This window comes from Asparagus officinalis, chromosome 5 (assembly GCF_001876935.1).
Source record: "Asparagus officinalis chromosome 5, Aspof.V1, whole genome shotgun sequence".
Lineage (NCBI taxonomy): Eukaryota > Viridiplantae > Streptophyta > Magnoliopsida > Asparagales > Asparagaceae > Asparagus > Asparagus officinalis.
This window is the reverse complement of record NC_033798.1, coordinates 6,601,556-6,618,103: the sequence shown is the minus strand read 5'-3', so window position 1 is coordinate 6,618,103 and position 16,548 is coordinate 6,601,556.

The window sequence follows — 16,548 nt, the reverse complement described above, 5'->3', positions numbered from 1 at the left end:
TTTAACAGCCTTCACAATCAACATCGAGAGTTACAATCTGACGACTCTTGCATATCAAAGAGCTAAAGTAAATATTACAAAATGACGATCTTTGCAAAACTTCGATAGAAAGAGACTATAAATTGACGGTCTCTTCAAACCAAGACGTGGAAGTCCTCCCCGCGTACCAGTATCAAGACGCACCACGTTCATAGCCACGAACGCAGCTCAAACGCAGCTTCCAAATCGCTGCAAACGCAATCGCTGCCAGACGCAGCTCTAATCGCTGCCAGACGCAGCTCAAATCGCTGCCAGACGCAGCTCAAATCGCCACCGCCAGACGCAGCTTCCAAATCGCTGCAAACGCAGCTCAGACATAGATTCCAACGCTGCAAACGCAGCTTCTAATTGCTGCGTCCGAGCTTCCAGACGATGCGTTCAAGCTTCCAGATACTGCGTTTGAATGCAGAATTCACGTCAGAACGCGGGCCTGCGTTTGACTCGTTCAAACACGAGCTGAACGGTTCCAAAACTGTTTCCCACGATCTGAGGGGATCACAACTCCACTCAAGAGTGATTTAAGGGGCGGTTACATCCCATTAGCCCCACTTAGGAACGAATTAAGGAGGTGGTTACACCCCTTAATCCCCTATAAATAACTAAGAAATCAACTTAGTTCGGGGCTGGATCTTTCGGGCAGTCTGTTGGAACTTCTTGGCAGCGAAAAGAGGATCCTTCATCCTTCGGTTGGAGCTTGGGAGATCTGCAACAAGATCTTCTTCATCCTTGGCTTATAACCTACTTTCAGTTAAATCAACTCTTTCATAGAGTTTTAAACTCGTTCGGAGTTCTCCACAACGTCAAATCGTGAGGAGAAGACCACGTTCCAGTGAAACAAGACATCGGATCGTCAACAAGAAGCAAACTCGATGCGAGCATTCGAGGGAGGCATCTCATCGCCACCGTGAAGAACCCAGAATTAAACAAAGGGGAGAATCCAGATCATTCTCCTCTCTTTTGTAATCAGAAAATCCAATTGTAACTGAGATTAAAGGAATACAAATCAATTTTCCTTCATTGTCTTTTTACTACAAATTTTCCACAAAACAATGGTTGAAGATGAGGACAAGACGTTGATATTGTTGAGTTCCTTGCCCGACGAGGAATATGAAACCTTCGTCCGTACTCTTATTAATGGGAATGTATCTCTTTCGTATAGTGAGGTCACCACGACACTTGTGAATTATCAACTTCGTAAGAAGGACAAGAAGACTTCCATTGAGCCGGTAGCGGGGGCATTGGTCGCAAGAGCTAAGAGTCCAAACCGTGGTAGAAGGTCATAGTCTAGAGGGGCTCATCCTGTAGTTAGTAGGAATCAGTGTGCCTTTTGTAGAGAGGATGGACATTGAAAAGCTAAATATCCAAAATTACAAGTCGAGAAGAATAAGGAGAAAGTTATTCAAGCTTCAGAGTTGAATGTTGCCAAGGCTAGTGACGACATTTCAGATTCAGATTTTTTGGGCTATTCGTACCCATCTCTTCCGTCAGTTGGTATTGCTGACTCCACTGAGTGGATGTTGGATTCAGGTACTACTTACCACATATGTCCTAGGAGGGATTGGTTCTTCAGCTTTCAGGAGTTAGAAAGAGGGGATGTTGTGCTCATGAGAAATGATCAGAAATGCCCTATTGGTGGTATCAGTACCGTTCGGATTCAGATGAGTGACGGGATGATTCGGGAGTTGGTTGAAGTGAGGTTCATTCCTCAATTGAAGAAGAATATCATTTCACTTGGGGCATTGGAGGTAGCAGGCTATAGGATAATCTTGACGGATGCACGCTTGAAGGTCAAATTAGGGTTTGGGAGCATGGTGATTGATAGAGAGCTGACGACTTCTTTGGCTAGACTGTGGCATTGTTTGTTGCTGGGATATATGATTGGTTATGCCGTGCATAGATTGTTGAGGAGTTCTATGACCTATAGATTTGAAGTCCTTTGAGCATATTGAGATGAGCGAGAAGACCAAGATGGAGTTTGGCACTTCTATCCATCGATCGAGGGGTCTTATTGGAAGTGTTCAGTCAGGCATTGGGGGGGCTTCTAATGAGGCATCATTGGGAAGTAATCGGTATTTTGTTTCCTATGTTAGGGATTGTACTAGGTAGTTATGGGTTACAACCAAGTCCCGTTGGTATGAAGCCCTAGTAGTCCGTAACAGTTGGAGGAGGTATATTGGCAGAAAGGTTACCCATCGTACTAGTTCTAGTAGGGGTCCTTTCTTGCATTCGTGCCGAGCTCATGGCAGTTGGAGACACTTCGTAGGAGAGGAGATATTAGGGCGACGAGATGAGATGGTGGATTTGGTGAGCTGTTCCTTTATGGAGAAGGATCGGCGTTGGTTGCCGAGCAGTGGATTTGGTATTCGGGCTTCGACATGTTTGAGCCATTTTATGAGGTTGCCGACTGCTGTATTGAGAGTTGTTAGATCTGGTGGAGCTGTTTCAGACTTTGGGTTGCGTCAGATGTTTGGCTACCCAGTACTTGGTCACATCTTGAATGTGAGATTGGATCCGATTGTACAATTGGGATTCAGAGGCTCTTTTAGCTATTGTAGGTTGTCTAAAAATCACAATAGATAGCTGATCTCCATGAAACACCGATGATAAAAGTTACAATTCGACGACTTTCAGAATGCTACAATTTGAAGACTTTCACGTAGAAGGTTATAATCTGACGATCTTCATAACAACCAATGAAAGCTCTAATCCAACAACCTTCACAATCAACATCGGGAGTTACAATCTGATGACTCTCATATTTTCAAGGAGTCAAAACGAAGGTTACAAGGTGACGATCTTTGCAACGTTCTAGCAAAAGAGACTACAAATTGACGGTCTCTTCATATCAAAACACGAATATCTCTCAAACCGGAAGGAATTTGGCGAAACGGAGGTAGCAAACCAAACCCTATGGGGTCCATGATTGTGATAAAGGGCATCAGAAGGAGCAACTTGTATTATTTGCTTGGGAGCATGATAATTGATAGAGAGCTGACTATTTCTTTGGCTAGACTGTGACATTGTTTGTTGCTGAGATATATGATTAGTTATGCCATGCATAGATTGTTGAGGAGTTCTATGACCTGTAGATTGAAGTCCTTTGAGCATATTGGGATGAGCGAGAAGACTGAGATGGAGTTTGGCACTTTTATCCATCGATCGAGGGGTCTTATTGGAAGTGTTCAGTCAGGCATTAGGGGGGCTTCCAAGGAGGCATCATTGGGAGGTAATCGGTATTTTGTTTCCTATGTTAGGAATTGTACTAGGCAGTTATGAGTTGCAACCAAGTCCCGTTGGTATGAAGGCCTAGTAGTCCGCAACAGTTGGAGGAGGTGTATTGGCAGAAAGGTTACCCATCGTACTAGTTCTAGTAGGGGTTCTTTCTTGCATTCGTGTTGAGCTCATAGCAGTTGGAGACACTTCGTAGGAGAGGATATATTAGGGTGACGAGATGAGATGGTGGATTCGGTGAGCTGTTCCTTTATGGAGAAGGATCGGCGTTGGTTGTCGAGCAGTGGATTTGGTATTCGGGCTTCGACATGTTTGAGCCATTTTATGAGGTTGTCGACTGCTGTATTGAGAGTTGTTAGATCTGGTGGAGCTGTTTCATACTTTGGGTTGCGTCGGATGTTTGGCTACCCAGTACTTTGTCACATCTTGAATGTGAGATTGGATCTGATTGTACAATTAGGATTTAGAGGCTCTTTTAGCTATTATAGGCTGTCTAAAAATCATAATAGATAGCTGATCCCTATCAAACACCGATGATAGAAGTTACAATTCGATGATTTCCAGAAGGCTACAATTTGAAAACTTTTACGTAGAAGGTTACAATCTGACGACCTTCACAACAACCAATGAAAGCTCTAATTCAACAGCCTTCACAATCAACATCGGGAGTTACAATCTGATGACTCTCATATTTTTAAGGAGTCAAGACGAAGGTTACCTTCACAATCAACATCGGGAGTTACAATCTGATGACTCTCATATTTTTAAGGAGTCAAGACGAAGGTTATAAGGTGACGATCTTTGCAACGCTCTAGAAAAAGAGACTACAAATTAACGGTCTCTTTATATCAAAACGCGAATATCTCTCAAACCGGAAGGAATTTGACAAAACGGAGGAAGCAAACCGAACCTTATGGGGTCCATGATTGTGATGAAGGGCGTCAGAAGGAGCAACTTGTATTATTTACTTGGGAGCATGGTGATTGATAGAGAGCTGATGACTTCTTTGGCTAGACTGTGGCATTGTTTGTGGCTTGGATATATGATTGGTTATGTCGTACATAGATTGTTGAGGAATGCTATGACCTATAGATTAAAGTCCTTTGAGCACATTGAGAAGAGCGAGAAGACCGAGATGGAGTTTGTCACTTATCCATCGATCGAGGAGTCTTATTGGAAGTGTTCAGTCAGGGATTGGGGGCCTTCTAAGGAGGCATCATTGGGAGGTAATCGGTATTTTGTTTCCTATGTTAGGGATTATACTAGGTAGTTATGGTTTACAACCAAGTCCCGTTAGTATGAAGCCCTAGTAGTCCGTAATAGTTGGAGGAGGTGTATTGGTAGAAAGGTTATCCATCGTACTAGTTCTAGTAGGGGTTCTTTCTTACATTCGTGCCGAGCTCATAGTAGTTGGAGACACTTTGTAGGAGAGGAGACATTGGGGCGATGAGATGAGATGGCGGATTCGGTGAGCTGTTCCTTTCTGGAGAAGGATCGGCGTTGGTTGTCGAACAGTGGATTTGGTATTCGGGCTTCGACATGTTTGGGCCATTTTATGAGGTTGCCGACTACTGCATTGAGAGTTGTTAGATCTGGTGGAGCTGTTTTAGACTTTGGGTTGCGTCGCATGTTTGGCTATCCAGCACTTGGTCACATCATGAATGTGAGATTGGATCCGATTGCACAATTGGGATTCAGAGGCTCTTTTGGCTATTGTAGGCTGTCTAAAAATCACAACAGATAGCTGATCCTTATCAAACACCGATAATAGAAGTTACATTTCGATAACTTTTAGAAGGCTACAATTTGAAGACTTTCACGTAGAAGGTTACAATCTGACGACCTTCATAATAACCAATGAAAGCTCTAATTCAACAGCCTTTACAATCAACATCGGAAGTTACAATCTGATAACTCTTATATTTTTAAGGAGCTAAGACGAAGGTTATAAGGTAACGATCTTTGCAACGCTCTAGCAAAAAAGACTACAAATTGACGGTCTCTTCATATCAAAACACGAATATCTCTCAAACTGGAAGGAATTTGGCAAAATGGAGAAAGCAAACCGAACCCTAAGGGGTTGGTTCTGTCGACTCCGTCTCGTCGAGATAGCCGATTTTCATATATAATTCGTCCCATTCCGACTTATGGTTTGAAAGTTATGACATGTTCTTCGCAGCAAGTTATGTTCTGAAGTCCGTCTGTGAGACTGCACTTCGCCTGAACATTGGACTTAGCCTGAAGCTGGCCGAGCCCGCCTGAGGCTCACCTCTGCATCCAAGATTCAAAATGCAGAGGTCATGCCCATATTCTGAACTCAAAACGCAGAGGTCATGCCCGCGTTCTAAACTCAAAATACAGAGGTTATGACCGTATTTGAGATTCAAAACGCAGAGGTAGTGGCTACATTCTAAACTCAAAACGCAGAGGTCATGGCTACATTCCAGAGTCAAAATGCAGAGTTCATGGACTCAAAACACAGAGTTTATGCAGAGCCTAACCCTGCGTCCGTGGACTCAAAACACAGAGTTCATGCAGAGCTGATAATCACATTTTATTACAATTTTATACCCTCATTATCTATTTTATATGAATAAATATACCACTAATAATTGTTTTTATCTTTTAATTGCAGGTTAATGAAGAATAAATCTCAACTTCCCATCTCTCAACAAAAACCCATTGATTAAATGAAGAAATGAATCAAGAAGCCAATTGGAAAATCAATTTCCAATCTATCCAAAAGCCCAAGCTAAGATGAAGGATTAAAAGAAATATCAAAGCCCAAAAGCCCAAGCAAAAGCCCAAAATCCAAGCCCAAGAACCAATGAAAGAGGAGTTCTGCGGACAGCAGCTAGAAGCAGGCAGGCATCGATGCCAGCATCGATGGGGGCATCGATGCCATTTAGAGGTTTGCATTTTCTTTCCTTTTTCTCTTTTATTTCCTTTTTATTGCTTATTAGTGTAGATTTATTTCTATGCTTGTAGTTTAGATTTTATTTTCTTGTTAAATAGCCAAGAGGTTAGAACCCTCTTGCCTTAGATTTATTTCATGCTTATAGAATAGATTTAATTTCTTGCATTTAATTCTTGCAATTTTATTTTGTAGTTTAGATTTTGCACTTTATTTTGTAGTTAGATTTTAATTTCTTATACTATTTACCTTGAGACTAGAACCCTCTTGGGTTTAGTTTTTCTTTTTGTTTATTTTTATTTTGTTTGATTCGCCTTTAGGCTAGAACCCTCTAGGGAATCACCATTTTCTAAGAAGTGGGTTCAATTGTAGATTACCCATATCTATAATTGAATCCACCATCTTTAATTTCTTGCATTTTCTTTTATTCTTGAATTTTATTTTCTTTATTCTTGATTTTTATTTTCCTTTTCCTTCTTGCCTTATTGATCATATTCATTCTTTGTCACATCCACTCTCACTTATATCTCGTGCTGATTTACACACTATCACTTCCACTCTCTCTATCTCTCCACAATCACATTCACTTATCACTCCTACTTGTCACACACACAACATAAGAACCGATTTTATATTTTCTCCTACAAAACACCTTCCTCGTGGGATCGATATCTTAAATACTATAACTTGATACGGTTGTGCACTTGCAACCTTTTTGGTACATGTTTATGCCGCATCAAGAGCCCAACCCTGCGTCACAGGTCCAAAACGCAGAGTTCATGCAGAGCCCAACTCTGTGTTTCAGAGTTCATAACGCTGCGTGACCTTGCGTTTTTAGCCTAAAACAGGCCCAACTCTGCGTTTGATGTCTAAAACACAGAGTTCGGGTCCAGAATGCCATTTTCGGCGTTTGACTCGTTCAAACACGAACTGAACAGTTCTAGGAACCGTTTTCCCCTCATTATTTGAGGGATTTCTGTCCCACTTAGGAGTGGATTAAGGGGGTAGTTACCACCCTTAATCCCCTATAAATACCAGAAACTCAATTGAGTTAAGGGATTGGTTTTTTGGCATCAAAAATAGATCGCAAAAGGAGAGATCGGCAACCTCTTGAGCAGATTATCTTCGGATCTTGGAGATTTCTCGGATCTAGGGATCAGAAAAGGGGGTCTTCGCTCAATCTCTGGAGCATTCCCTGGAGCTTTCATTCTTGGCTTATTAACCAATTTTCGGTTCAAATCAACTCTGTTACAGAGTTTAAACTCGCTCTGAGTTCTAAAACTCGTTAAGAATTATTTTTAAATTTGTCATGCAAGTCATCCTCAATATCAATCAAGAGGAATCAATCACGTTCCAGTGAAACAATACGTTCGGATCGTCAACGGAAAGTAAACTCGACGCGAGCATTCGAGTGAGGTATTTCATCGCTACCGTGAAGAACCCAGAATTAAACAAAGGGGAGAATTCAGATCATTCTCTTCTCTTTTGTAATCGGAAATCCAAATTGTAATTAAGATCGAGAGAATACAAATCAAATTTCTTTCAGTCTTTTTACTAATCAATTTTCCACCAAACAACTATCAGTTGAGAGCTTCTGAGTTTGTTTGGAGCAGGTATGTCACATTGGACTCTCAACATGTAGAGAGTGTAGATTAGATCAGTGGGATATCGCAACGGGTGGAGGGTGATACTACTCCATATTAGGTGGAGATTACTCCACATACTCCAGATCATTCTGCATTGTTTGGGATTCCAGCTGAGGTGACACAGCGTGAGATTCATTTGGATTCGGATGCGGATGATGAGTTGGTAGATTCAAGTGTAGCTGGTGGATGTAGTTTGGATATGACCATTAGGTCACCTCAGGTGGAGGTGTTTGGATCGTGTCAGTTTGGGGTCATTAGTGATGCTATCAGTCGTAGATTGGGTGTTAATGTTGGTGAAGAGTTGAGAACTCTTCTTTTGGATTGAGGGTGTTTGGAGGCCATTGGGTGAACTACGTGAAGGCTTGATTCCTTGGGCAAGAGGAAACGTAGGCAGTCTTTATGATGCAGCCGATTTGGTGAGTAGACATTGTTGTTTTGGGTGAGTGTTCGCACTCCCGTATGAGTCTCGACTTGTTGAGGATGGAGTCTGTTATCATGAGCCCGTTATCATGGCGTACTGGACGCAACAAGTGAGGCATTTTGGTGTGGTCAGTGTCGGCTCAGTTTTAGAAAAACGTTCGCTGAGGTGGAGAATTGTAGAAATGGCGAGCATATGGAGAAGACCGCTTGGACAGGCATGAGTGTGCTTTTGAGAGTCTGGCGGTCGATCGTGGGATTCTGGCGGTCGACCGCATTCGTGCACAGATCGTTTCTGAGCTTCTGGGAGTTGGCGGTCGACCGCGGTTTCCAGACCTGTTTCGTTTAGGATTTCTATAAATACTCAAAACTTGTTTTAGGGCTTAAGGCAAGAAGGTTTTAGCAGTCATTGAGAGGGGTTTTGTGGTTTCTATTGTTGGAGCATTTGGGAGAGATCAAGAGTGATTTGTTGTGGGTTTTAGTGAGATTTGTAATCCTAGTTGTATCCCCTTGATTTCTAATAGTGAAAACTCTCCCTTCCTTGCCCCGTGGACGTAGGCATTCGCCGAACCACGTTAAAACTGGTGTATCTTGTTTGTGGCATTAATTTGGTGTGTTTGTTATTCTCTCTCAGCTATTTGGTATTGGATCTCGGCATCAGAGTTTCCCCAACACCTACTCCAACCCCACCCCCACCCAACCCCAACCCGAAAAAAAAACAAAAAAAGATCATCTATGTTACATAGAACAATGCTAATTCATGTGGGATTAGTATTGCAGATTCTTTTAAACTTTATGCAATCAATCACTGAAATTAAGCATAATTTGGTAAAAACCTGGCGGAGTGGGCAATGAAATGGCAGTAAAACTCGCCAATTTTCTGCAGTAAGACAACATGACTAGTTGCACTGTAAAAGCTTTCTGTCACCCTAATAGTTGCACACACGAAAAAATGAGCAAGATAGGAACAATTAATATATTTACTTTGATGCTTCATTTACGTCTGAAAAGTGAAAATATGCATCTATTTTGCTCAACGCAGGTTCTAAACACATGGCTCCCCTACCTCCCTTTCAAATAAGGAAGGCAATGCTTCAAAATCAACTTGTTGGGCTCTCAAAAGGAAGCCTCATATTCTGTGTCTGTCCCTTTGTGGTCATAGTGGATCCCTTTGCAGGGATGCAGTACACATCTCCCAGCTCCCAAAGATGTACCTCCAATGGAAAGAAATGCAGGCAATCATCACTGAGAAGCCCACATCGATGGCTTCTAGCACAGTTGTCTTAACGCCATGGAATTATGAAAAGCAACAACGTGACATCCTCTTCTGGAAAGTGAACAGCAATAAAAACTGGTCCATAAATTCATTTGACTTCGTTCCTTCCTCCTTCAGCTCTATGGTTTACTTCAATGACAGGTCGAACTAGGGGTTGGATTCAATGCCATGACGGAGTTGGCTCCACTGGAAGTGGGTTGGTTTGTATGGGATGAAAACTGCGATGTCCGCATTGGGATGGAAGAGTAGTCGAAAGGAATCGCCGCTCTTCTTCTTAGCCTTGTGTTGCGATATACGCCATCGGTTTCTGGTAGTATGGATCCGATGCCAGGAGAGTATATTGGATTGGGCGAGCTATCGGTACTTTCCTCATCGTCTCTGGAAGTCACACGTGTCATATTGACAGTGAATACATGCATTTTGCCTCTTCGAGCATGTCGTCGTCATTTAGTCCGAACCTCTGAAGGCTCAGGAACATGACTGAGACGGTTGAAAACTGATTCTTTACATTGAAAACTCTTTTGAACTGCGGAGACCACTTCTCTGAGGGTCACACAATGCTGACATTGGCCAGCTTTCTTCAGAGTTATGAAGTCTCTTAGATCAATGCCGGTGCTAACTTCGCTGGTCTTGGCTTCGAAGTGTGAACGTCGCTTACGACGATGTNGGATCATCAATGATGGTTTTATTCCCTTGAGGGAATATTACTGAGGAGTTACCCCCATTTCTAGCTTCTATCGGGGAAGCATAGCAAGCATTTGCGAGACGCTTTAAATTGAACTCCTAAAGGAATCAAAGACTGAAGTCTGAGATCAGACGTGGTAACATTTTGATCCTCGCTCAAGGCGAGAGTCGAATTTCCTTCGCTCGTAGCGAAGTTTGTTTGGCTTCCATCTAAGCTCAAACTATCTTCGGCGAAGGTGGCCTTTACACACTCGAGGATCATTTTAGACCCCGAGATTGGCACTGCGGCTAATTCTATGATAATTGCATACAGTCGCTGTTACGGAGATTTGGTTCTTGAAAATAGATTTCTCGAACTTCACTTGGTCAAATTTAATGAGTAGCCTTTCAGCAAAAGATCGAGGGTCTTGGTGTCAACGTGCGACACAATCTTCTCATCGGAGGAGAAGGAAGTCCCCAGCGAGTCGCCATCCTATTTTGGGTTCTTTTGTATTACAATTGACGTAGATTACAACGAAAGAAATATAGTGAAACAAAGAAAAATTTATATTTCCTAGGGTTCTTTTCTGTGTGTCGGTGGAGCGTCGATCTTATACAATATTGACGCGCCGATTAAGACAATGGGTCTTTTGCTGTTGACAAGAGTTGAATTGATTGTAATATAACCCAGTCTTCTCTTAGCAATATTTCTCAATGGAATCGCAATTGCGATGCGTGTGCTGATTCTTCTGCTGAACTTTTGGAACCCCTTTAAAATAGATGATCTTCTCTCTTTTTATAGGCTAAGAGAGAGAGAGTTAATGGCCCCTTTAATTGTGGGTTAAGTAGCCATGAAAATAAGAGTTAGTGGAGAGCGGTTATCCCCTAAAAATAGCTCTAAAACGGCTATTTGGGCGAACTTTGCGGACTTGGCGAGGTTCACTAAAGGCGTGGTCGAAGATCACTGCGGACATGAGCGCGCCTTCTTCAAAAGTAGATGACTTAGTCCACCTGGATTGACGTGGGCGAAGTTTATTGCTTGGCGAGCTTCGCCTATGAGTTCAAATTTGACACAAAATTCGACTCTAGGCTTGGCCAACCAATGACGCCTTTGGACTCGGTCTGGGGCATGTTGTGGGAGTCAACTTGTGTTTTGGTTTGGTCAAGTCGACTTGATGTGGGTTGCTTGGTGAGGTTCACTTCAGTCATCAGACGACCTTCGTTGCAGCTTGTTGTGAGCTTGACTTGGGGCCCATTCAAAGTATTTAGCCTATTGGGCATTCACTTCTTAGATCCAAGCTGATCATCAGCCTAAGTAAAAATATATTTTGATCATCTACAGGAGATACAATCAATACTTTTTTGTCACTTGTGGGTCTTTCTTCCCATTAGCAAATAAACTTGTAGAGGCCATAATACACGATTGTATTAGTTATAACCCATTATTTTTTACCATTTTATTTGTTTCGACCCATATACAAATAATTTCATAGAGTATAAAATTCATATTTTCATGAGCTACATCCCACCATTTTTAGTTAGTTTTAGTCATTACGGTCCATTCGCAAATAATTTCATGGCAGTCAAAATTCACGATTTTATGGGCTATAGCCCATAATTTTTTATCATTTTAAGTTGCTTTGATCTTTGACAAATATTTTGCGGAGTTTAAAATTTATGATTTGATGATCTATAACCTATAGTTTTTTGCCATTATTACTCATTTTGACCCATTAGGTACTAACTCTATGGAGTTTGAAGTACATGATTGATAAGACATATCTCATAATTTTTGGTTATTTTTAGTCATTCTAACCTATTGGCAGATAATTTTACGGTAGCCAAAATTCATAATTTCATGAGCTAAAACCCATTTCTACACTTTTTAATTCATTGATAAATATTTTTTTATTGTATAAAATTCATAATTTCATGAGCTATAACCCATGATTTTTAATATTTTTATTATTCAATCCCACTGGTAAAAATTTTGTAGAATCTAGATTTTACTATTTCATGAGCTATAATCCATGAATTAGCTTTTTTTATTCACTTTGACTTATTGACAAATTATTTCATGAAGACAAAAATTCACAACTTCATGTTCTATAACTCATGATTTTTTATCATTTTTACTCATTTTGACCCATAGCCAGATAATTTCACGATGGCTAAATTTTAGGATTTCATGAATTGCAACCCATAATTTTTAGTAATTTTTAATTTTTTAATCCATTAGTAAAAAAAATTATGAAGATAAAATTCATTATTTCATGAGCTATAACCCATTTTTTTACTATTTTAGTTGTTTTGGCCATAGGTAAATAGTTTTAAGAAGTACAAAATTCATATATTCGTGAGTTAAAAATTCATAATCTCATGAGCTATTTCCCATGATTTTTGACCATTTTTATTTACTTTGATACATTGGCAAATAATTTCACAAAGTTCAAAATCCACAAATTATAGTCGCCCATGAGTTTTCATCATTTTTAATCATTTCTACTCATTAGCAAATAATTTTGCAGAACCAAAATTCATGATTTTATGATCTAAAACTCATGATTTTTGACCAATTTTATTCATCTATACCCATTGGCAAATAATTTTTCGAAGTTAAAAATTCACAATTTCATGAGCCATATCCCTTGCTAAGTTCATAATTTTCAGTTTGTAAAGACCTATTGGCAAATAATTATGGAGGCTAAAATTTATTATTTCATGATTTTTTGCCATGTTTATCCATTTTGATTTGCTCAAAAAAGTTTCACGGGGATGAAAATTCATGATTTTGTAAGCTATAACCTATAATTTTCAATTATTTTTAGTCATTCGGACCCACTAGAGAATAATTCTATGATAGCCAACATTCTCAATTACATGAGCTACAACCCATGTTTCTTGGTAATTTTTACTTGTTTTGATGCATTGGCGAATAATTCTGCAAATGCAAAAATTCACAATTTTAATATAACTCATGATTTTTTTGCCATTTTTAGTTATTTCTATCCATTAGCAGGTAATTTTGTTGAGTTTAAAACTAACACTTCATGAGTTATAACCCGTTTTGGCAATTTATAGTCATCCAACCAATTGGCAAATAATTTTGTGGAGTTCAAATTTGCAATGTCATGAGTTATAACACATGATTTGTTTGCCAGTTTTATTCATTTTGACCTATTGGTAAATTATTTAGAATAGTTGAAAATTCATGATTTTATTAGCTATAACCTATGATTTCTAACTTTACCCATTGGCAAATAATTTTTTGGAGGCCGAAATTCACGATTTCATGAGCTATAACCTATAACCCATCATTTTTGGCCATTTTAACTTATTTTGGCCCAATGACAAATAATTTTATTGAGCCTGAAATTCATAATTTCATAAGTATAACTCATAATTTTTTATTATTTTTACTCATTCTAACTCATTGGCAAAGTAATTTTGTGGCAACCAAAATTTATGTTTTCATGAGATATAATTCATGATTTTTGCTAATTTTCAGTCATTCAAACTCATTGGTAAAAAATTCGGAGAGACCAATATTTACAATTTCATAAGCTATAATACATGATTTTTGGCCATTTTTATTCATTTTGATCCATTTACAAATAATTTCGCAAAGTTTAAAATTAACAATTTCAAGTACTATCACCAATAATTTTTGGCATTTTTAATCATTTCTACTCATTGGCAAATAGTTTTCCGGGTCACGATTTCATGAGCTATAACATGTGATTTTTGACAAGTTTTGTTCATTTCCACCCATTGGTAAATAATTCCATAGAGTTCAAATTTTATGAATTCATGAGCTATAACCCACAAATTTTTGCTATTTTTATTCATTTTGATTTGTTGGCAAATAAGTTTATGGAGATGAAATTTAATGATTTCGCAAGCTATAGCCCCACAAGTTTTGGTATTTTTAGTAGGAACACCCCTTGCCAAATAATTTCGTGATGTCCAAAATCACTATTTCATGAGCTATAACCCATTGGTGAATACTTTTGCAAAGCTAAAAAGTTACTAATTTCAATATGTATTACCCATAATGTTTTACCATTTTTAGTCGTTTTGACCCTTTGGCAAATAATTTCACATAATTTAAAATTCACATGTTCGTGAGCTATGACACATAATATTTGGCAATTTATAGTCGTTCCAACTCATTGACAACTAATTCCATGGAGTATAAAATTCACAATTTCATAAGTTCTAATCTATGATATTTGTATACTTTTAGTTGTTCTTCCATTGGCAAATAATTTTTTGGAGGTCTAAATTCATGATTTTATAAGCTACAGTCATGATTTGTGGCCAATTTTACTCATTTTTGTGCATTGGGAAATAATTTATGGAGTTCAAAACTTAGAATTTCTTTAGCTATAACCCACAAATTTTTCGTAATTTTTAGGCATTGAGACCCATTGGCAAATAATTTGCGAAGGCTAAAACTCATAATTTCATGAGTTATAACCCATGAATTTTTACCATTTTTATTAATTTTGATTCATTGCCAAATAGTTCCTTTGAGATAAAAATTTCTAATTTTATGAGCTATAATCCTTTATTTTTGATCGCTTTTACTTGTTCCGACCCATTAGCAAATAAATTCATAGCAGAATTCATGATTCCTTGAGCTATAACACATAATTTTTTAACATTTTTAATCCTTTCAACCCATTGACAAAAATTTATAATTTTAAAAGCTATAACCCATAATTTTTTAGAGGTAAAAATTCATAATCTTAAAAGCTATAACCCATGATTTTTTTACTATTTTTAGTCATTTCAACCCTTCGGCAAATTATTCCCTGGAGTCTAAAATTCACATGTCATGAATTATAACACATAATTTTTGGTGATTTATAATAGCTCCAACCCATTGGCAAATAATTTGTGGAGTCCAAAATTTAAAGTTTATGAGCTATAACCCACATTTTTTGCCTATTTTTAATCATTTCAACCCATAGGCATATTCATTTGTGGAGTCAAAAATTCATTATTTTATTAGTTGTAATCTACGATTTTTTAATTTGCTTCAACTCATTGCCAAATAATTTTATAGAGTCCAAAATTTATAATTTCATGAGATATAACTCATGATTTTTTTTATCATTTTTACTCATTCCAACCCATTGCCAAATAATTTAGCGGAGGTGAGAACTCACTTTGTCATGAGCTATAACCCATAATTTTTAGATTTTTTTTACTTTAGACACATTAATAAATAATTTCACTGTTCATAATTTCATGAGCTATAACCCATGATTTTTGGTAATTTTTTGTCATTCACAGCTATTGACCAAATTTTAGCGGAGTCAAAGATTCACAATTTCATGACTTATAACTCATAAATGTTTGCCATTTTTTATCATTTTGAACTATTAGCAAATAGTTTTGTGAAGTCCGAAATGCACATTTTATGATCTATACTCCATGATTTTTGGTCATTTTAGTTTTTCCAACCCATTGACAAATAATTTTATAGAGTCCAAGATTTATTATTTCATGAACTATAAATTACGATTTTTTCATAATTTTTAATCATTCTAACTCATTAGCAAATAATTTGCAGGGGATAAAATTCATAGTTACATGAGTTGTAACCCACTAATTTTGGCCAATTTTATTCATTTTGACCCATTGTCAAATAATTTTATGGATGTCAAAATTTACGATTTTAAAAGATATAAACCATGAGTTTTAGCAATTTTTAGTTGTTTCGTTGTTAATCCGTTGGCCAATAGTTTCATGGAGTCCAAATTCACATGTTCATGAGCTATGACCCAAAACTTTTAGCAATTTATAGTCGATTTGACCCATTGGTAAATAATTTTATAGAGTTCAATTTATGATTTCTTGATCTTTATTCCATAATTTTTGGCAATTTTAGTTATTTTGACCCAAAGGTAAATAATTTCTTAGAATAAAAAATTCTCGATTTCACGAGTTTATAACCAATGATTCTTGTCTATTGTTAGTCATTTCAATCTATTAGCAAATAATTTTATGATTTCATGAGCTATATAACTTATTCATGAGCTTTCATGATTTTTTAGGCATTTTGGTTTGTTTTGATCGAATGGTAAATTTTTTAGTAATTTTTAGTCATTCAGGTTTAGTTTTAAATAATTTGTGGAGACAAAAATTCAAGGTTTTATGAGCTCTAACCCCAAAAATTTTATCATTTTTATTCATTTTAGATCCATTGGCAAATAATTTTTATCATTTCACGACTCATGAGTTATAACCCCACGATTTTTACATATTTTTATTCATTCTAGCTCATCAAAAATAATTTCGTAAAGTCTAAATTTCATGATTTTATGAGCTATATCCCATGATTTCTAACCATT